The sequence below is a fragment of the Cryptomeria japonica genome, chromosome 10 (assembly GCF_030272615.1).
Source record: "Cryptomeria japonica chromosome 10, Sugi_1.0, whole genome shotgun sequence".
In the NCBI taxonomy this organism is placed as follows: domain Eukaryota; kingdom Viridiplantae; phylum Streptophyta; class Pinopsida; order Cupressales; family Cupressaceae; genus Cryptomeria; species Cryptomeria japonica.
In genome coordinates this window covers 21,054,527-21,078,220 of record NC_081414.1, presented here as the reverse complement: position 1 = coordinate 21,078,220, position 23,694 = coordinate 21,054,527, and the positions used below count along the sequence as shown (strand labels likewise).

Below are 23,694 nucleotides of genomic sequence, written 5' to 3'. Positions count from 1 at the left end.
CAATGTAGTTTGCAGTCAGTGTTCAAATTGTAAAAAGTATGGTCATAGGACAAAATATTGTAGAATGAATATGAGATGTCATGCATGTGGAAAGTTTGGACATATGGCTAATCAATGTAGGTCAAAGAACAGTCAAGGACTCAACAAGGAAATTCAGAAGAACAATGTTACTTGCTATGCATGCAACAAAATAGAACACATTGCCAAATATTGCAAAACCAAGAATACACCGAAAGGGAATGACACATCTAATGAGAAGGGAAAGAAATTTTTTGATGAAATCTAGAAAGATAATGCTAAACAGTGGGTTAGGAAATCTAATGATCAATAGACAGAGGCAAATTCACCGGTTATTCAACCGGCAGAGTGGAATGTTCCTGCACTGGTAGGAAACACATCCGATAACTAAGGCATTATCCTTAGGGGAAGGAAAATGAATGATAGATTCTACATTACCCCCGATAGAGGTCTGAAAGATTGTTTTAGATCTTGGTGAAGCTAGTTTGGAGGACAATCGGTGCTGAGATAATGGATTTTCTATCCGGTATCATATGTCGGTATGCATTAATGTCAATAATGAATTAGGGTTTCACAAGATAAAAGGATAAGTTGCTTCATATCTGATCACACAACACTCAAAGTGAAGAAGAGTGAGTTTAAGGAAATCAAGGCGATTAAGATCATTTTCCAGTGATTTTCAGTATTTTCTAAGCGGATTTTCAAAGATTTTCACCGGCTTAGGTTGAGAGTTATTTTCTCTGTATTTCATGTTACTTTTCTAGATCGTGATGGCTTCTAGATCTGCTCCCACTCTGGCAGATGTGGCTACCCCTATTGTGGTGGACATTAAGGATCATCCATGTCCAAAATTTAAGCAATGCCCTCAAATTGCAAAGGTCGATGACTCAATCAACACATTTTCTAGGGTTCTTGATGGAGTTCTTTATGTGAAAGATGTGAGAGCATATATTCACTACAATCTGGAGGATCTAGGATCATCGAAGATTAAATCAATGTACCTATCCACTTTGTTGAACAAGGATGGATTGACCAAACCAGAATTTGAAATTTTGAAGGATCAGGGTTTCACCGATATTCTGGAGATGCCCGAGTTCGAGGATGAGATGATTCGATATGTGCTGAGCCGAGTCCATGGTGAGTTCATATGGATTGATTGACCCTACCAAATCACCAAGGAGGTGATTCATTCTATCATCAACTTACCCCAAGTCGGATAGACACCAAGAAAGAGGAAGTTTCCTAACAATGAGGTGAACAAGCTGACCAGTGCCACCTTTGACAACCGGTCGATTCAGATTAGCACCATCGGGGATAAATATGTTCAATTTGCAAGCATGGTAATCAGATACAAGGTACCTCAATCAAACCAGTTGAAATCTATTTCTAGTTCCTTTATCTACTATTCACACAAGATTGTAAAGGAAAATGTGAAATATGATCTTTGTCAGTGGAGGTGTGATGAGTTGATTTCAAATTTGGGAAAGATTAAGGGAAAAGTGAAATGTACATTCTGGTATGGGAATCTCATTATTTGTTTAATGCTTTTATTTTTGAATGAGATATCGGGATCCAGTAAGAGGCAATGGGCCTTTGATATACCGATAGGAAAAAAAATTAAGGATGTCTCGAGGAATTTGGGATAGGACAAAGACTCCATTATGTGGGGTTATTTCAAAGCATTTCAGAAAGCAATGAAGAAGAGGAAAATTATACCTAAGCATATAGTTGAAAAATACTCTACCGACATATGCTTCATGGTGAAATAGGATGAAAATTTAATGGAGGCAGTGCAACTTAGAACTATCTGGGTTACTAAAATGGGCTATGAGGTTGATGCACAGATCTTGGCCATCTATGCCAAGATGCTTATAAATGCCTTGGTTGATGAGAAGGAGAAAAAAATTTGGTATTGCAAAGCAGAAGGAATTTGAAGTGAAGATACGTTTTAGTAAGAAGAAAAGGGAAGAACAAATAAAGAAGGTTGGACAGGTTGTCCAGAAGATGTCTTCTAAGATCAAACAAATCATTGGTTTGGCAGAGACGTCTCCTCTGACAGCTTTACAAGCTTCTCCAAAAGCAGGAACCAGTAAGGGTATATCAAAGAGGAAGAAACCAGAGACCTTTATTGCTCCTATTGAATTTGGCTCTGAGACTGAGGAAGAAACCCCAAATATTCCTAAGATGTACATGAGGATTCAAAGGAAGAAGCCTAAGGAAGGGAAGCTACAGAAATCCAAAGTCATTCTCCAACAACACAAGAAAATTTTGAAGGAGAGGAAACCTGTTAAGAAAAGGAAACCGGCCAAGAAGTCTTCTCCCACCCCCAGTAAGAAGAAGAAATCAGATTTATATATTGCTCTTGAATCTAGTAAAAGTGTTGAGGTTATTGCTCCTCTTTCTATTGTTGAACTAATTGAACAAATCATAAAGGATGGTATTTTGAGTAACATACAACAGCATTTTAGTGATATGGATGATAAGGAACAAAAGGAGATTGAAGAATCAGTTTTGTTATACTTAGACATATATAAGAAAGTCTTTCTTGAGATTGAAAAACAAATACCGACAAATTTATATAACAAGTTAGATGCTAGGAGGTTATCGGCTATTGAGGAGGATAAGAATATTAAGGTTCCAGAATTGTTAACTGTTTGTGGTGTTATAACTGATGAAGAGATCCAGTAGTGTCTAGAGTTTGCAAACAAAACAATTTTCTAGAGTAGACACCGACATGTAAGTCTTATGGTAGGGAGAGTAAATGAAACTGTGAAGGAAACACATGAGGCTTGGGTTAAGTTCTTTGTTTATAAACTGGGTTTGTTTACATCACCAAATATTGCACCTAAGTCTGACATTCCAGACATCTCGGTTGATGCTAAAGGTAAAGGTATACTAGGTGGAGATCCATCGTTTTCAGAATGGAAAACAACTGAGGATATTCCTTCGGCAGTAACACATGTACAGGATGTAGAGATCAACATACCAGTAGAAGACAATCCTCCTCTAGTAATTGATGTTGATACAATTGAAATTCATGAGGTAGACACTACAAAAATAGCTACACTAAGTGGCGAAGCCACTAGTGCTAAGGAGATAAAGGATGCAGTTGAACAGAAGGTAGAAGAGGATGGTTAGATTGAGGTTAGGGTACCGACACCTTCACCAATTGTTGGTCCCTCATTGTTGGCACTTGACTCATCCATTCAAGAAGATTTTGGTCATTTTGGGAATAAAACATTGAGCAGCTGAGCAGTTTTTAATTGATGTTTACTGCAGCTCAGAAATTAAAGAGGAAGGTTCAGAAGATAAGTAGGTTATTGAGCAAGCTATTCCAATTTTGGAATAGCTTGCACTGGAATGCAAGATCGATCTATTCCATCTAGTAAGTTGAAATGTTTGACTGATGATATTGCAAAAGAGTATAAAGCTCTTCAACAAGTGTCAAACCTGTTGGCATATGCACACTCCAATGAGACATTGTAGGTGATTGAAAGTTTTGTCATTGATGGCAACCTTACAATCCTATGGCACTGGCAAGGCATTATACCGGCAAGGCATTACACCTACAAGATAGTTCACCAGCATCAATAGATCACACTCTACACCCACACTCAGACCACCGCCACTGGCAAAGAAAGGAAGTATACCAACATAGAGGCCGACAGGATTTTGTTATATTATATTTTGTTTATTATTGTAAAAACTTTTTAAGTCGACTTGGAAAGTTGTAAAATGACTCTTATATATAAGAGAGATCATTGTAGACATTTTGTAAGCTATGTAAGTGAAGTAAGCAAAAAAGAAAAATATAAAGGCAGACCTATTATGCAAAATATAGGTTAAAGGGTTTATGTAAGAAGCAGAGCAGCAACCGGTACTGGATCAGGCATTATAGATGCTATTGTAAAGTAGTACAAGATATTGGATTTGTATAATCCACATTGTAAGTCAGTGAGACTTCCCATTGAGCAGTGAGCTCTAAGCAGTTGGCCTTCCTGCATGTGCAGGCCCCTCTTGTAAGTAATATTCTCTTATTGGCCAGTAAGTGGATATTGTGGGTCACAAATCCCATCGATGTTTTTCCCACACTGGGTTTCCTTGTTAAATCCTTGTGTCATGGTGTGCATTTCATGTGGATGTTTTTAATTCTATTAATTGGATTATTTCTTGCATATCGATACACTATTATAATATGTTCTGCATGTTTTAAGATAAGAAATTATATTCACCGGTTAGATACTGATTCACCCCCCCTCTCAGTATTTGTGGGAATCCTAACAAAACCGATAGTTGGTGGAAAGGTATAATACAACTAGAAAGGTCACCTATGATAATATGATCATATCCAACAAAGCTAAGCTGATAGAAGAGATGAAAAGGATTGATGAAGCTCTTCATCAATGTAGTCACATATATTGGTCTTGCACTAACATAACAAAACTTATATTAGACTTGGATAATAAAGTTAAGGTGGATAAGGACAAGTTAGAACAACTTGTAGTCACTTTTGATGGTACTGAATCTTTGACCAACTCTATTGATGGTCAAACTTTGCTTTTAGAGTCTGAAATTTCAGCCCTGCAAAAGGAAAAGGACAAATTAAGTCGGCGGGCCAAATAATTGAGAGGTTTGGTAATTCCTTGTCTTAATACTTTGTTATTTCATAAGCAAGAATGTATGGACCAGATGAATATGCCCAAATCGGCAACCCTAACAAAAGAAGAACTACACACTTACATTTTGAACGGATTCTTATCAATTTTAGGAACACTAAAATCCGGCTGGGATACTTATTTGGAATTTTTGAAGGGTGCTTATCCGGATATTTTCAAGTGCATTTAGATCCAGTATTTACAATTTTTCTTTGTACAAAATTTCATTTCTTATATTTTGCCCTAGTCTTTGGTATTGCTATCAAAGGGGGAGAGGTGGATGTGAAAATTGTCAAGGGACATAAGAAGTAATGTATAGCTTAGGGGGATCAGTCTTCTGAGATCCATTTTGGACAGGAATCAGTACAATACTTCAACGATCCATTTTTCACATGAGTGTTGCCATCAATGCCAAAGGGGGAGATTGTTGGCAATTGACACTCATTCGATTTATAGGTGTTGTCATTGTTGGCAACACACTTCATGGGAGATACAACAATCAAGGTAACCGACATTCACTTTATCGACATTCAGGGAACCGACATGACTATAACCGACAAACTTGGAACCCGTATTCTAAGACCGACATAGGAGATTGATCCGGCAAGCATGGAAGTGGAAATGGTCATATTGTTTCATGTTTTTATTTTTGGGGGGCTGACATGTGTCTTATCATTTGTAATATGGTTGTAAGCCGACATAAGGCATTTGTGTTTATTCATGTAATTGGGTATATAAGTCAGTCTAGGTTAGGTCATTTTGAGGATATGACATATAAGAGATGCGATAATTTATGTGATGGTATGTGAGTGAGATCTTGATTGATAGAATGCACATGTAGAAGATCCATAATTGGTCTTCATTATTTGTCTAGAGGTTTGGGAAATGATCTAAGCTACCGGTAAGTAAGGTTACACTATAACCGGTATAGACAGTGCTTTAATTGGAACTCATCTAGCATAGAAGATACTCATTCTAAGTTTAGTTTTTGTTTGTAATCCAGTACTTTGGATCTATAGTCAGTGAGGCTCCTTTTGCGATGAGAAGTGTGTTATAGGTAGTGTACCTTCTTGCATTTATAGGCCCCTCTTTTAATATTTATTCAATGTAGGTCCCAGAGACAACTGAGAGGGGGGGGGGGGGTGAATCAGTTGTCTAATAAATTCAAACCAAAAAATTATCAACCAACTTAATGCTTAATACTGATAAATCAGTTAAGTATGTCGGTAGACAGTGTTAATAGTAAATTGCTATACTGGTAAGAATTAATGCATGAAACATAAGCACAAAGTCATCCACAACACATGACACCAATATTTGTACGTGGAAACCCTATAAGGGAAAAACCATGGTGGGAAACCTTACCCACAATCAGATGATACTACTGCAGGTAATAAGTGTACAAGAGGGGTCTGCACATGTAGAAAGGCCAATAGCCTAGAGCTCATTGCTCAATCACAAATGGGAGTCACACTGACTACAGTTGGATGGTTAAATCCAATAAGTATGTACTGCACAAAATTGCATCTTCATATGTTGAATTTAGTACTGGTGTAATGCTGATATGCTTATACAAAAACCTAACTTCACCTTCAAATGATGTCTTCGTGTATGCCTCTGCTTTATCTCGCATATACTTTCACTTGAATCTTTTTCACATTTCACACTTGATCTTACAAATAAGATCTTACATTTATACCATACCCTAAGACCAATTTTAGTAGGTCGGCTCTACAAGATATTACAATAAAAATATTTTACAAACAATACAATATCCAATGCAATAACCGATTGAACATGTCGGCTTAATGCATTTACAACAATAATAAATCATCTCCATAGCGTGCCATGCTGATCTGGAAAAGATAAACCTGCCGGTGTAACCCTAGATAACCTGGACCTATTTGCCAGTAAAAGCAAATATGAAAATAAGAATATACCAATGATTATTACTTCAAAATAAAGTGTCCACATGATGTCTTCGACATTACCAAGTGTCTTCCATGTCATTCCAGGTACCAGTGAACATTATATCCTATTGGTTAATCATATACCGGTAACTATTGCACAGTTTACTATTTTGCCGGTGAATGTTGCTGGATCTCCAAAGTAGGTGTTGACATCAATGACAAAACCATACCAAAATACCAACAATCTCCCCCTTTGGCATTGATGGCAACACAAGATGGAAAAACCATCAAAGTGCCAAAACAGAAATGCCAAGTGTAAAACCAACAATCTCCTCAAAGTGACAATCTCTCCCCCTGGAAGCAACATGAGTTATTTTATGTTATCCTATACCAATTTTCACCATAGATATCTCTCCTCAATTGATAATGTGTTTTTCCATATATCTCTCCCCCTTTGACATCAAAAGCCAAAGCTACAAAATTTAAGTCCATACAAAAATACCAACTACTCCCCCTAAGAAGTAGCTTCCTCATCAAATACCAGAATAAAAGATTTGTCCATTTAATTCTGTCGGTTGATGACAATCATCAACTATCTAAGTCTCTACCGGTGGAGGTATGACTCCGAGCTGATCTCTGAGATACTCAAAAGTTTCCTTAGGCAAAGGTTTTGTGAAAATATCTACAAGCTATTCTTTAGTATTCACATAAACCAGTTTTATCTCCTTTTCTTCAACTTTTTCCCTTAGAAAATTCAGTTTGATAGAAACAAGTTTTGTTTTAGAATGTAATACTGGATTCTTAGATATATCAATTGCTGTAGTGTTATCACAATATATAGTAATAGGTTCCTTGCATTTTACCTTTATGTGTTTCAACATTTACTTAAGCCAAAGTACCTATGTACAATTTGTTGCTGCTGCAACATATTCTGATTCTGCTGTTGATAAAGATGTACAACTATATTTCTTACTTAACCAAGAAACTAATCTCTTTCCAAGAAAGAATTCTCCTCTAGTGGTGCTTTTTCTATCATCCAAATCTCCTACCTAATTTGCATCTGTGTATGCATATAGATCAAAATTTTCATCTTTAGGATACCATAATCCAAGATTTGTTGTGCCTTGTAAGTACCGGAAAATCCTTTTTACTGCTGATTCATGATTTTCCCTAGGATTACTCTGAAATCTAGAAACTATACATACTATATTCATAATATCAGGTCTGGTTTGTGTCAAATATAGTAAACCTCCTATCATAGATTTGTATCTAGTTGGATTAACAGGTGTAGATTCATCCCTTTGAGATAATTTGTCATTTGTAGTCATAGGTGTGCTTATCGGTTTAGAGTTCTCCATCCCAAATTTCTTAAGTAGTTCTTTCAAGTACTTAGATTGACTCAAAAATATGCCTTTATCAGTCTGTAAAATCTGCAATCCTAAAAAGAATTTTATTTCTCCGATCATAGACATTTCAAATTCTTGCTGCATTTCAAGAGAAAATTCTTTGCATAATTCATCTTCTCCTCCAAAGATTATATCATCAACAAATACTTCAATAATCAAGATGTCATCATTAGTTACTTTGTAATATAAATTGCTATCTGCATTTCCTTTAGTAAAACCAATCTTTAAAAGATACTTATCCAATCTTGCATACCAAGCTCTTGGAGCTTGTTTTAATCCATACAGAGCTTTTCTTAATCTGCAAACCATATCATTGTCATGTGTCAAGGAAAATCCATCAGGTTGTTCAATATAGACTTCCTCTTCAAGATCTCCATTCAAAAATACACATTTAATATCCATTTGATAAACTTTGTAATCCTTGTGAGCTGCAAAAGCCAAGAATAATCTAACTACCTCAATTCTAGCTATTGATGTAAAGGTTTCATTGTAATCAACTCCATCTTTCTGAGAATATCCCTTACACACTAGTCTTGCTTTATTTCTGACAACCTTACCATCTTCATTAAGTTTGTTTCTAAATACCCATTTGGTTCCAATTACATTTTTATCTTTAGGTTGGGGAACTAATGTCCAAGTATTATTTTTCTCAATTTGTCCTAATTCTTCTTCCATAGCTTTAATCCAAAATTTATCTTCACATGCCTCATTGATAGATGATGGTTCAATTTGAGAAATAAGACATACCTCTTCATTTGCCAATCTTCCTCTTGTCATAACTTCTTTAAATTTGTTTCCAATTATCTGATCTTCAGAATGATTCAATCTTACATACCGGGGTGTCTTAGTTTGTTGTTGTTCTTCAATTACTGTGGAATCCTCTGATGATACCAGAGTAACTGGATCTTCATTCTGTACCAGTGGATTTAGTATAGGTTCATTTGTCACACTTTCTATTGCCGGTTCAGAGTCTATATACCTTGAAGTTCCTCTTAATTGTTCATCAATCTTTACATTTGTACTCAACAATTTTCTGTAATCTTTTATTAAAACATCTATATGCTATACTCTTATATGAATAACCAAGAAATATTCCTTCATCACTTCTAGGATCAAACTTGCAAATATACTCATCTCTTCTAATATAGCATTTACTTCCAAAAATTCTGAAATACTTAAGAGTAGGAGTATTACCAAACCATAGTTCATGAGGGGTCTTATCGGTTTCGCCTTTGATGTGAACTTTGTTGAATGTATAGATGGCAGTGCTTACTGCCTCTCTCCAATACACATGTGGTAGATTTGCTTCTGATAACATACTTCTTGCTGCATCCAAAATAGTTCTATTTTTTCTTTCAACAACTCCATTCTGTTGTGGTGTCTGAGGTGCTGATAATTGTCTTTTGATTCCATTTACTTCACAGAATGTATTAAAATCTTTAGATGTGAATTCTCCTCCTTGATCTGATCTTAAACATTTAATTTTCTTACTGGTTTCATTTTCAACCATTGCTTTGAATAGTTTGAACTTCCCAAGTGCTTCTGATTTTTCTCTGAGAAAAGTAACCCAACACATTCTAGAATAATCATCAATAATTAGCATGAAATATCTATCACCTTGTAAGCTTTTAGTTCTAGCTGGACCACATAAATCAGTGTGAATTAAATCAAGGGCATTATTGGATTTTTCTAGAATACTTTTGAAACTAGCTCTAACTTGTTTTCCAAATTGACATTCCTTGCAAATTGTATTCTGAGGTTTCACAATTTTAGGTAGATCTCTAACTACCTTAGAAGTACTGATTTTTACCATGCAATCAAAATTTACATGACACAGTCTTTTATGCCATAGCCAACTTTCATCTATATGTGCAATTAAGCATGGCTTTTCACTATTATTCAAATGAAAGATATTACCTCTAGTCTGATTACCGGTTGCAATTTCCAAACTAGTTCTATTCATGATTTTGCATTTTCCATTTTTAAATTGTAACTGAAAACCTTTTTCAACTAATTGACCAACACTTAAAAGATTATGTTTTAATCCTTCAACATAGTAGACATTGTCAGTGTTATGTTTACCATCAAGAGATATTGAACCCTTACCTTTGATTGAACAGGCTTTGTCATCTCCGAATCTTACTAAACCTCCATTGTATTCTTGAAAGTTCAAGAATTTACCTTTGTCTCCAGTCATGTGATGTGAGAATCCTGAGTCAATAATCCATTCATCCTTTGATTAACTTTAACTGCTAGGGCTTGTTCTACCGGTTGAGCAATAGGTACCAGTTGATCTTCTGTTATAGCAACAAAGACCCATCCATTGTCTGCTGGATCCTCATCAGAATCATCAGTCACACCTTCATCAGCAATGTAACAAGATTTATCTTTGTTTTTCTTAAATCTGTATCTCTGATATTTAGGATTAGGTTTGTATGTTCTTCTAGCTTCTTCTCTTAGTCTAGCATGTCTATCAGGGCATCTTGAATCCATATGACCAATCTTATTGCAGTTAAAACATTTAAAGGGTGCTTTACCTTCATACTTACTTCCAATTGGGCCTTTTGGCATTTTTCTTGCAAATAGTGCTTCAAGTTCTTCAATCTCTTCATTCTCCTTCTTGGTTTCTTCAAGTTCTCTTGCATAAAAGGCTCTATAGTCTGATTTGTCAAAGGATGGAGCAGATGATGTTGATGCTTTGAAGGCCAAATCAGTTTTTATAGTAGTAATGGGACCAAATTCCTCAATTTCAAAAGCTGAAAGTTTTCCAATCAATGTATCCCTAGTTACTGATGTATTAGGCATTGTTCTCAAATGATTTATAGCAGTAACCTTCATTTTATATGCCGGTGGCAAACCTCTTAAGATTTTTGAAACAATCTCATCTTCACTCAAGGTTCCTCCACAACATTTGATACCCAAAACAATTTCATTTACTCTTTCCATAAAAGGAGAAATCCTTTCATCTTCTTCCATTTTCAGATGTTCATACCTAACTCGGAAGCTTTCAAGTTTTGCAATTTTGACTGTGGAATCCCCTTCATTCAGTGTTTCCAAATGATCCCAAATAGCTTTTGCAGTGGACCTATCTGATAATCCCATGATTTGTTGATCTGATAATGTGCTCAAGAGTGCTTCTCTTGCTTTGCAATCATTTTCTTCATCTTTAGCTAAAGTAGTGGGAGCAGTCTGACTAGCTACAGCAATAGTATAACCATTCTTAGTAACTTCCCAGATGTCTTTACCAATGCAATTCAGATGTGTCTCCATTCTGATTTTCCATATCCCATAGTTGGTTCCATCAAGTTTAGGACTATCCTTTCTGAAATAATTAGTAGACATTGGATCTCCTCAAGTTGTTAAACTTCTGCAAAAAGAGGACTAGGCTCTGATACCAATTGTAGATCCCGGAGACAATTGAGAGGGGGGGGGGGGGGGGCTGAATCAGTTGTCTAAAAAATTCAAACCAAAAACTTATTAACCAACTTAATGCTTAATACTAGTAAATCAGTTAAGTATGTCGGTAGACAGTGTTAACAGTAAATTGCTATACCGGTAAGAATTAATGCATGAAACATAAGCACAAAGTCATCCACAACACATGACACCAATATTTGTAAATGGAAACCCTGTAAGGGAAAAACCATGGTGGGAAACCTTACCCACAATCAGATGATACTACTACAGATAGTAAGTGTACAAGAGGGGTATGCACATGCAGAAAGGCCAACAGCCTAGAGCTCACTACTCAATCACAAATGGGAGTCACATTGACTACAGTTGGATGGTTAAATCCAATAAGAATGTACTGCAAAAAATTGCATCTTCATATGCTAAATTCAGTACCGATGTAATGCTGATATGCTTCTACAAAAACCTAACTTCACCTTCAAATGATGTCTTCATGTATGCCTCTGCTTTATCTTGCATATACTTTCACTTCAATCTTTTTCACATTTCACACTTGATCTTACAAATAAGATCTTACATTTATACCATACCCTAAGACCAACTTTAGTAGGTCGACTCTACAAGATATTACAATAAAAGCATTTTACAAACAATACAATTTCCAATGCAATAACCGATTGAACATGTTGGCTTAATGCATTTACAACAATAATAAATCATCTCCATAGTGTGCCATGTTGATCTGGAAAAAATAAACCTGCCGGTGTAACCCTAGATAACCTGGACCTATTTGTCGGTAAAAGCAAATATGCAAATAAGAATATACCAATGATTATTACTTCAAAATAAAGTGTCCACATGATGTCTTCGACATTACCAAGTATCTTCCATGTCATTCCAGGTACTGGTGAACATTATATCCTGCCAGTAAATCATATACCGGTAATTGTTGCACAGTTTAGTGTTTTGCCGGTGAATGTTGCTGGATCTCCAAAGTAGGTTTATTTAGTAGGTATTGACATCAATGACAAAACCATACCAAAATACCAACATTCAATTGGCCAGTGGATAGATATTGTGGGTTTCCAATCCCACCATGGTTTTTCTTGTTTGAGGTTTTCCATGTATAAATCTTTGTGTTATGTTGTTGATTCATGTGGTTTCATTGATATTACTTGTTGTTACTTTCTCTTATGCATACTAGTTATTAGGTGGATTTGTTAATAAGGTTAAAAATATTATGTTCAGCGGAATACTGGTTCACCCCCCCTCTCAGTGTTCTTGGATTCCAACAAAAACAAAAATCGAGTATGAATAGTGGTGATTTTTCTTTTATTTTAGATGCCAAGATTAGCAACACATAAATTATGACTAGTGCCTATCAATTGGGCTAGATGAACCATTATTAAAATATAAAACATGAGAATACTGCAACATCTTTTGCCTTATATAAGTAATACTTTAAATTAGTCATAGTATAAAATTAATTAAGTTGTACCATAACCAAATGTCATATCTAAAAAATCCTTTTGAAAGACTGAAGCATTTTAATCTCCTACTTTAGAAGAAGCCAAAATTCATACACAATCAACAAAACAATGCAAAGTTAGAATAAAAAATCCTTGATTTATTGATCAAACACCATTTTGGAGCACATATTATGGGAACAACCTAACAACCATTAAATTTGATTTCAAGATGTTTTTGTAATTGCGAAGTACTTCATATGTGCATTGCAAAAAGACAACAAATAGGACATGAAACTAGAAAGTAGTACTATATTGCAGAACCTTTCGACTTTTTGTGTGCAACTTCACCCTTAGTGAAAATGTTTTTTTACAAGACTTGAATAACTTCTACCCTAGTTCTAGAGTCTTGAAACAAGGCCTTGAATATCCTTTTATAGAAAAAATAAGGATGCAACATGGTGGGAAAGGTCATTGGTTTTTCAACTCGCACCATTTACTTTATCTCACTATTGAACCAGGGTGTGTCTAAAGTTGCCTGTGATAAGGGTTCTGTGTGGTAAAAATTTTGTGGGTTTTTCACTATACAACAATGACTAACGGTTGGCTCAAACTCCATCAAGAATCAGTCAGGAGCTATTAGGAGCTCTCAGTCTTGACTATCAATCAAACTAAAATATGGATTTGTAAACAACTTATTTCTAAGAAGACTCGAGTTTGATAACATAAATGTAACAAAACCAAATTAAGTTGGAATCATGGAGTTCCCTAGAAACCTTGAAACTACTTCTAAGTCTAGGAATTTGAATATAGATTAAGTGTTGAAAGTAAATCTAATTACGCTTGCAGAATTTTAAATATAATTATGTTTTCAAAAATCAAACATAACACCTAAATCCATGATCTAACTTAACAAAAAATTTGCTTTCATTTTCACCATCCAACTAACCATCTCATTAACCATGCTATTACCAATCTAATCTACGATGATTACACTATCAAACAACAATGTAAAAATAAGTGTTACTTCTCCTAATAATAACTTCAACTTCAAATCTAATGTGCATTACTAGAAATAAATTACCAATAGTTGAAACTTAATATCTCAGTGAAAAAAAACCAAAGTAAATTAATCTCAAATTTTGAAGTTGTAAAAGAACTGAAATCACAACAAAGATCACCTCCCTCTGGTTGAGTGGGCCCTACTCTTCCTCTGGTAGGATCTTGAAACACAAGTACTGAGATCAACTTTCTACTTTCATTCATATGTACTTTCGAAAGGAAGTAAAACAAGTTCTAAGTATTACAAGGAAGATTCGACTCAACTGAAACTAAGTAGTGACTAAGTTCTAACTAACTACTCAATTGAGAAGAAAGGGATACATAAATATCCTTATTCAAATTTTAAAATAAGGCTACCCACCTACAATGATAGTAATGACTACAAAAACAATAGGGGAAAAAATCTAAAAAAAATAAATCAACTCCAAGAGGAATTTGAGTTCTGAATAACATCAATGAAACACGCCAATGAAACAAGAACACAAAGAGAGATCAAGGAAGATCTTCATTTTGAAATAACTAGAGGTTATCATATTTTATGTGGCAGTTGTCATGAACCTTGTTGAATTCTTCTTGTTTACTCACAATGTATTTAGAAACACATAAATGCAGATAAAACATAATTTGAAGATATAATTCTGATTACCACCATATTTTCATCATGTAAACAAGAAAAAAGATAAACATTGCATCATAACTATTACTTCTAATATTACTTATAATTAGATAAGTATTATATTAAAAATTAAACAAACATGTATGCAATAAGGTATGCTGCCAGGCATATTAGTTTGAAAATTCGTAAAAGCATAAAATATAAACTATAATAAAAAGTGCAATGATTTCCCTTCATAATTTTCTCCCTACCCGATTTGCACCATGTCCTCATGGTTGATCTGGGGCATTCCTATTCTGATATTCTACCCAGACTAGAAAATAAATCTTATTAAAATTATATTCCTGATATTTTCGGGAAGGAACATATCAATTAAATAGCTCCACTCTTTCCTTCCATTGTTCTTTAGCATCCCTTTCAATGTGCTTTAGTGCATTTAGTAGAGGTATCAGAATAAGAATCAAAGGAGGTCTGAATCTCATGCCTACCCAATCAATTTTTCGTCTTTATATTACGTGTATGACTGATCTCACCCTTTCAAGACCCTAGAGAATACTTGTTGGGGAGATTGGTTCTCTTCTTCTTAGAAGGGATGAAATAGTGTTATATCTCTGCCTTGCTACTTGCAAAGACCTATATGGTAGACTGTCATTCCGAATACTTCTTATTTCAGTAATACTAGCAACCAAGTTGTCCTGATAAATTTGTTGACTATTGTACATTTTTGAAATGGAAGTGTATTGTGTTCTAAAAGCAGAATAGTTAGGCGTTTCATCTCTCATAGGAAGGCCTAGTCTACTTTTCTCCTCTCTATTTTGTTCCATCCTCTTTTCCCATTCCGCTTGATTCTGAAGTAAGGACACGATTGTCGTAACTTGAACTTCCCCTTTTAAAATATTGAGAAAAGATTCATAATGATGGCCCAATAAGAAGCCATGCAAGTAATATTCACACATTTGGTTTTGATAAGTGGGATGAATTCTGAAGAAATCTTCCAGAAAGTCATCCTCATCTTCATAATTAGTCTTCCTGTTAAAAACCAATTGGTTAATCTTCCATTGGAGAAATCATTCCCTGAGGAATAAGGCATACAAACCAGAAGGTTTTCTCATGGCAAGTAAATGTTGGCATATGCACACTCCAATGAGACATTGTAGGTGATTGAAGGTTTTTTCATTGATAGCAACCTTACAATCCTATGACACCAGCAAGGCATTCCATCGGCACTAGCAAGATCAGACTCTACACCGGCACTCACATCACCGACACCGGCATTGAAAGGAAGCTTACTGACACAGAGGCCGATAGGATTTTTGTTGTTTATATATTTTGTTTATTATTTGTAAAATCATTGTAAGCTGACTTGGCAAGTTGTAAAATGACTCTTATATAAGAGAGATCATTGTAGAACATTTGAAAAAAAAAGAAAGAAGATTGTAATTAGGCGAAATAAGGCAGACCTATTATGAGAATTATAGGTTAAGGGTTTATGTTAGAAGCAGAACAAAAACCGATACTGGATCAGGCATTATAGATGCTATTTTGAAGTAGTACAAGACATTGGATTTATATAATCCATTTTGTAAGTTAGTGAGACTTCCTATTTTTTATTTGAGCAGTGAACTCTAGGCAGTTGGCCTTCCTACATGTCCAGGCTCCTCTTGTAGCAGTAATATTCTCTTATTGGCCAATAAGTGAATATTGTGGGTCACAAATCCCACCGAGGTTTTTCCCACACCGAGTTTCCTCATTAAATCCTTGTGTTATGCTGTGTTTTTCATGTGGTTGTTTTTATCTCTGTTTATTGCATTACTTTTTGTTTACCGGTACACAGCATTAATATGCTCTACATGTTTTAAGTTAAGAAAATCTTATAACCGGTTAGATATTGATTCACCCCCCCCCCTCTCAGTATCTGTGGGAATCCTAACAATTGGTATCAGAGCTTGGTCCTCTATTTTAAGAAGCCTACCAGCTTGAGGAAGATCTTGACACCGGTAGAGATGGAAAATCTGATGAAGCAACTTGAAGGAGCTCTCTTAGACTATGATGTAGAAAAATTGAAAAATATCAAACTTGAAGATGATCTAAAAGCTGCTCAGGATATTATTCAAGCACTTCAAGAGAATCTTACTATTTCAAGAAACAAGAGAAGAGAACTTTGTGAAAAGATGCAAAATGAGAATGATGAAAAATACACTCTTAATGATATAATAAACAAGCTGAAGCAAGAGAACATAACAACAAAGAATGAGATGTAGGATATGACTATGAGATTCTGTAAAGAAATTGAAGATAGAAAGAAGAATGAAGAAGATTTGACTAGAAGACTAAGTGATGCTACAAATGAGGACACAAGACTTAGCTATGAAAATGATTTGTTGAAGATAGATCTGATGCACACTCAGAATGACTCAAATGAATTGATGAGACAGAAAGAAGTCTTAGAAAGAGAACTAGATATTGCAAATCAACATAAAGAAAAATTCAAGAAAAGCTCAGAGAAACTTGGTAACTTGCTGAAGAATAAAAAACCTAAAGGTGACACTTTTGGAATTGGTTTTGGAGTTGGTGAAAGCTCCGGTACTCCAAACACACAGGATCATAGCAAACCAGTAAGACAACCTACTACTTATAAATTCAATGGAAAATGCTTCAACTATAATAAGTATAGTCATAGAGCAAATGAATATAGATCTAGAAACTATCAGAATACCAATGCACCCACTGGTCAATGTTCAAAATGCAACAAAGTTGGTCATAACTCTGAGAATTGCAAAATGAATGTGAGATGTTATGTTTGTGGAAGATTTGGACACTTATCTAATCAATGCAGAACACAAACCGGCATAGATTATGGAAAGGCTATTCAGAAAAATAATGTGACTTGTTATGCATGTAACAAAATTGGGCATATTGCTAAATTTTGTAGAAGCAAGTCCTCACTGACAAACAACAAAGGTCCTAGTTTGAAAGGTCGAGCAAGAATTTTCAAAACAATGGATTAGGAAATTAGAACTAAATGTGGATAGAAATACTTCTCCATAGGTACAACCAAGCAGCACTTCACCGGTAGGACAGAGTAGCACTCCACCGGTAAAAGTCTCTTCATCAAATTGAAGAAATTTCTTTGAGGTTTCGGAAATCAATGAGACATATGCTATTATTCCCTTGGTTGATGGTAAGAAGTTGAAATTACTTCTATATCGACAGTTATGTTAAGTAATTACTTAACCGACAGGCATTAAATGTGGTAGTTGGTAGATTGACATTATAAATTAATGTTTTTGGCTCCATTTCACTTCACCCAGCATTCAAACATTCGAAGAGCGTGAAAGTTGCAGAGCTAAGGCATTTCAAGAAAAGAGGCAAATCATTTCAGCGATCAATCCTTCCAAAGGTAGAGAAAGGTATTTATAATCATGGCATCCTCTTCTGTACTTGAATTCATAGAAAACCCTACTATGGTCGAGGTAATTAAACGCCCTAGGCCCGTATTTCAGTTAGTTCCCAAGATAGCTAAAAAGGATGACAATGTAGGTTCTTTTTCCCAAATTCCCAAAGGAGTTGTTTATGCAGAAGACCCTAGAATCTATATCCATTGCCATATAGAAGAATTGCGAGATGAAGAAATCAAGAACATGTACAAATCTGTTATGTGTGATGATTCCGGCAAAGTAAAACCTGAACACCAAATTGTTGAAACCCTAGGATTCATAGAAATTCTCAGCATTCTAGATTTCCCCAAGGAAGTTATTAGGATAGTATTCAGCAGAGTACATGGTGCATTCTTTTGGTTAGATTCAATCCATAAAATTACCAAGGAAGTGGTGAAAGCTGTAACAGGGTTACCCTCCACTGGTAGCAGACCAGACAAGACAAAGGAGGTCTCAAATGACCTTGTAATGAACTTAACTGGTGCAATATCTGATAGAAGGTCTCTAAGGGTTAATGATGTGCCTGATATAAATGTGAGATTTGTTAGCATGATTTTAGGATACAAGGCAACACATGCAAACTGACTTAACTCAATTTCCAGTTTATGCATAAAAAGTGCACATGATATGGTTAAGGATAATGTAAAAATTGATGTATGTGAATGGCTAAAGGATGAATTGATTGACAATTTAGGGAAGATCAAGAAGGATAAGAAAGGAACATTTAGATTTGGTAATTTGCTTATATGCTTAATGCTACATATAACCAAACAGGTGCCTAGTATAGGCAACAAGAATCTTGGATTTGGCATACCGGTAGGAAAACAATTATCAAACTTATTTAACAACATGGGTGAAAACAAGGAAAAGAATATCAATGAGTATTTTCAAGCACTAAAGGCCATAATGAACAAAAGAATTAGACTATCACAGAAAATTGTAAACAAATACAAAGATGATAAATGTTTTGTGATTAAAAAGGATGAGATTTGGATGGAAATAGTTATCCCAAGAATAATTTGGGTTACTGAGATGGGCTATGAGATTGATGACCACATCATTGAAACATATGCTAAAGCACTTCTGGAAGCACCAAATGAACCTAAGGAAGAAGTATTTGGTAGTGCTGAGACCATTTAAAGACAAATTCAATCTAAGAAGAGAGTTAAGAAAGTAGAAGCAACAGTGAGAAAAGGTTCAAGGCAAGCTAAGGCTATAAAAGAAGATGTACTGAAACAAATTGGTATCATTGAAGATGAGTTATAGGCACAACAACCAAAAACTCACCTTTCACCGGTAGCAACTTCTTCAGAGAGTGACATGCCAGCTGAATTTAAAAGAGTTGTAAGGAAAAGACAACCTTCATTGGTATCCATACCCTCGCCTAGAAGAACTAGACAAAAACAACAGGCAGTGAGGTCTCCAGTAAAGAAGACAACTCCAAAGAAAAAGCTAACACCTAAGAAGAAAAGGACTCAACAGAATATTTCTCCGATTGACATACTGTTGGATGAAATCATAGAAGAAGGAAAACTCAAGAACATAAAAAAATTATATGATACACTATCAGCAGATGAGAAAGAGCAAGTTGAAAATAGTGTTATTTTACACCTGGATATCTATAAGAAGTTTTTGATGGAAGTTGTAAATGAAGTACCAGATGAATTATTCAAGAGACTAGAAGCAAGAAGACAATATGTTGTAGAACTTGACAAGAAAATCAAAATTGAAAAATTACTTGCTGTCTACCCAGTCAACTCTCCAAAGGAAATATATAATCTAATTACAAAAGCCAACTGGTCAGTATTCTCTACTGCACACTGGCATATTGCACTAATGGCAGGTAGAGTAAAAGAGGTAAAAGAAGAAACAAAAAATGGATGGTATATATTCCTTGTGGAGAAAGAAAAGCAGGAAGAGTACAGGAACCCCAAGCCTATCAAAGTCTATCAAAAGGACAAAGACAAGGGTAAAGGAAAGGTTGGTGGACCTCCTAGTATCAAAGTAAAAGATAACTTATCCCCACCGCCTCTGATTACTACACCGGTAACAACAACAGAAGACCAACCATTAGATGACAGTATGTATGTATCACAAGAGGATACTAATCCTAATCTTGAGGTACTATACACAGTGGACGTTGATACTCAAAAGGTCAACATTGTGATAGACAAGGACACAACCGGTAAGACTTACATGGCTAGTGAGCCACCGGTAGCTGACAACATTAATAACACTGAAGGAAAAGTGGAAGATGATAGCACATGGAAATAGATAGAGAATGGAATAGATCAATAAACAGACAGACAAGCAGAGCAACAGGCTCCGGAACAGGAACAGGTTCATGTGGAAACAGTGCCACCGACAATAGGGGAGAAACAAAAACCCTTACTTAAGGAAATGGAAACATAGACTGACCTACTAGAGGTCACTACAAGCATGGTTACTTCCTCCACTGGTGGAATTCAGAATGTTGGTTTCTCCTCTACAGGTTACAAATCAACCAATGTAACTGAAGTTCTTTTAGATTCTTTGAAGAAAATAACTGATTGTAGTTCACAAGCTTATAAAGCTATAGATGACACAATCCTAATTTTGAGGATGATAGCCCCTAAATGCAACATAGATAATAAGGATTCCTTAAGTCAACTTGACACTTTGTCGAAGTATATTACTGACAACACAGTGACAATTGAACAGATAAAGGAACATGCATTCAAAGACAGGTTAGAAATTGAAAAACATAAATTCTTTGAGGATCAAATAAAGAAGTGTACTAGGGAATTTGACACACTTCTACCAGAACTATGCAACATATTGAAGAAATGTAAAACTCTGTACAAAGATACTTGCAAGACAAATTTTTTGACAGTGGACATAGATAAGAAAATGAGAAAGGCACAAGAAGAAATTAATAAACTTGCTAACAATTTTGTTAATTCACCTGATACATTATTAGTTTTTGAGCAAAACATAACAGGCTTTGAGGAAGACTTACTGAAGCAAGAAAGAGAAAAGGAAAGAATAATAAACAAGGCAAAAAATCTGAGACTAAGACTAAGTCCAAGACTGGACTATCTGGCATCCTTGCAGAAGGAAATATGGGAGGCATTAGTACAAGGACAGAAAACACCGACAGAGCATATGCAGCAACTCACTGGTACACTTCAAAGAACAGAGGCTGCAATAAAAGACAGTAAGAAGTTTATGGAAAGCATAAATTTAGTTTTGGCAGATCTTTTTCAAATTGTAACCACCCAGTTACAAGGTTGAGACAGAAAAACTACAACTCTATTGACACCTTGACAACCTTTATCATTGATGCCAAAGGGGGAGTAGTAGTATGAGAAAATAATCAGCAAAAGACTTATCTGCTCAGGGTGAGCTCACATATTTTTGGTAATATTTTTGGTACACATTTTTTGGATTACAAGTTTTGGAATTTTCTCATGAGTGTTGCCACCATACCAAAGGGGGAGATTGTTGGCATATTCACACTCCAATGAGACATTATAGGTGATTGAAGGTTTTTTCATTAATGGCAATCTTACAATCCTATGACACTGACAAGGCATTCCACCAGCACTAGCAAGATCAAACTCTACACCTGCACTCACATCACCGACACCAGCATTGAAAGGAAGCATACCGACATAGAGGCCGACAGGATTTTTGTTGTTTATATATTTTGTTTATTATTTGTAAAATCATTGTAAGCTGACTTGGCAAGTTTTAAAATGACTCTTATATAAGAGAGATCATTGTAGAACATTTGAAAAAAAAAGAAAGAAGATTGTAATTAGGTGAAATAAGGAAGACCTATTATGTGAATTATAGGTTAAGGGTTTATGTTAGAAGTAGAGCAGAAACCGGTACTGGATCAGGCATTATAGATGCCATTTTGAAGCAGTACAAGACACTGGATTTATATAATCCATTTTGTAAGTCAGTGAGACTTCCTATTTTGTATTTGAGCAGTGAGCTCTAGGCAGTTGGCCTTCCTGCATGTGCAGACCCCTCCTGTAGCAGTAATATTCTCTTATTGGCCAGTAAGTGAATATTGTGGGTCACAAATCCCACCGAGGTTTTTCCCACACCGGGTTTCCTTGTTAAATCCTTGCGTTATGGTGTGTTTTTCATGTGGTTGTTTTTATATTTGTTTATTGCATTACTTTCTGTTTACTGGTACATAGTATTAATATGCTCTACATGTTTTAAGTTAAGAAAATCTTATAACCAGTTAGATATTGATTCACTCCCCCCTCTCAGTATCTGTGGGAATCCTAATAGTAAAGTTGCAGACAAGTCTGCCATCTGTTCAATTGTTTTTTCTGCCTTCTTCTTTTGTTCTTTTTCTTCATTCAACTATTTCTCCAAATCAGAATTCTTCTTGCTACATTTCTCAATGATCAAAGAAAGTTACCAAGGGATTGCAAAAGAAGTAGAAGTACCTTGGGGAAAAATTTGTGGATCCTCTTCTATAGGTTTCTTTCCTTGATTTACTAATTCCTTTTTCAACCTTTTAATTTCCTCATTTCCTTTAATAGCTTCGGCTATTGCCCGCTGCAATGCCTCTTTAGTTTGCTCTATTTTCCTTTTCACAGTTTCCTCATTGTTCTGAAATTGTGTTATTCTATCCTACAATTGATTTCTATAAATAGCATCTTTCTTCATTTCACTTTCCAGAAATTGAATCTTTTTCTTGGCCTTAACCAGCTCAGCTTCTAGTTTAGATATTAACAAAACTTTTTGCAATTCAACATCCTCCTCCTCTCTTCCTCTATCAATTTTTGGAGGAATCTCTTCTATGAAAATTTATTTCCCCTCCATTCTAACTGTATATGGTGAAAATGGATAACAATAATAACAATATTGAAAGGCTAAATGAATTCAACCACAAAACCCTAGCCTAACAATCAACAAATATCCACCATAACATATGAAGATTACCTAAGACAATGCAAATCACATGAAATCACAAAGATTATACCATCACATGTCCAATAGGGTTTTGATCTCCATTCTTCCTATCTCCATTGATCTTGCTTGATATATTTGCTCTCAGATTTTATATGCACAAGAGCTCAACAAAGAATGGAATGTGGTTGCAAGTAGGATCGTAGTGTAGTCAATTGATCAAGTCATTAGGATTTGATAATGAAGGAAGCATCTCCTTATATAGAAGACACTATATGAAATGGAGGGATAAGATTGAGAGGTGTAAAAGGAGGTCGGCTATGATTAGAGGGTAGGTAAAAGAAATAATAAAATAATGAGAGGGGTAGGTAGTGTATGAATTAAGAGATGAATGACATGTGTCATGGGTAGAAAAGGTTAATGAATTAATTAAATAAATAAAGATTTATTTAATTAATAGAAGTAGGATAATTAAATAAATAAGAATATTTATTTAATTTAGGAAAAGGATAATTTAAATAAATAAATGTATTTATTTAAATGAGAAATAAGGCTAGAAGAGGATAAATGAATTAATTAAATAAATAAAGATTTATTTAATTAATAGAAGAATTAAGCTTAGATAATTAAATAAATAAAATTTATTTATTTAGACTGGACAATTTTAGGTGTCTACATTTTGCCCCTCTTTGAGACAATGCAACTTGTCACGTTGTTTCAAAGAAGATAAGATGAACTGATACAGAGTTGCCCCAGAATGGGAATGATATGCCCCCTCAAGAGATTGGATGAAAAT

At 35.1% G+C, this 23,694-nt stretch overlaps 1 long non-coding RNA gene across 2 annotated transcripts in view; it reads left to right on the top strand.

Moving 5' to 3' along the window:
• Positions 1-23,694, top strand: part of LOC131076700 (uncharacterized) — a 95,017-nt gene that overhangs the window by 69,914 nt on the left and 1,409 nt on the right. The window lies entirely within an intron of this gene.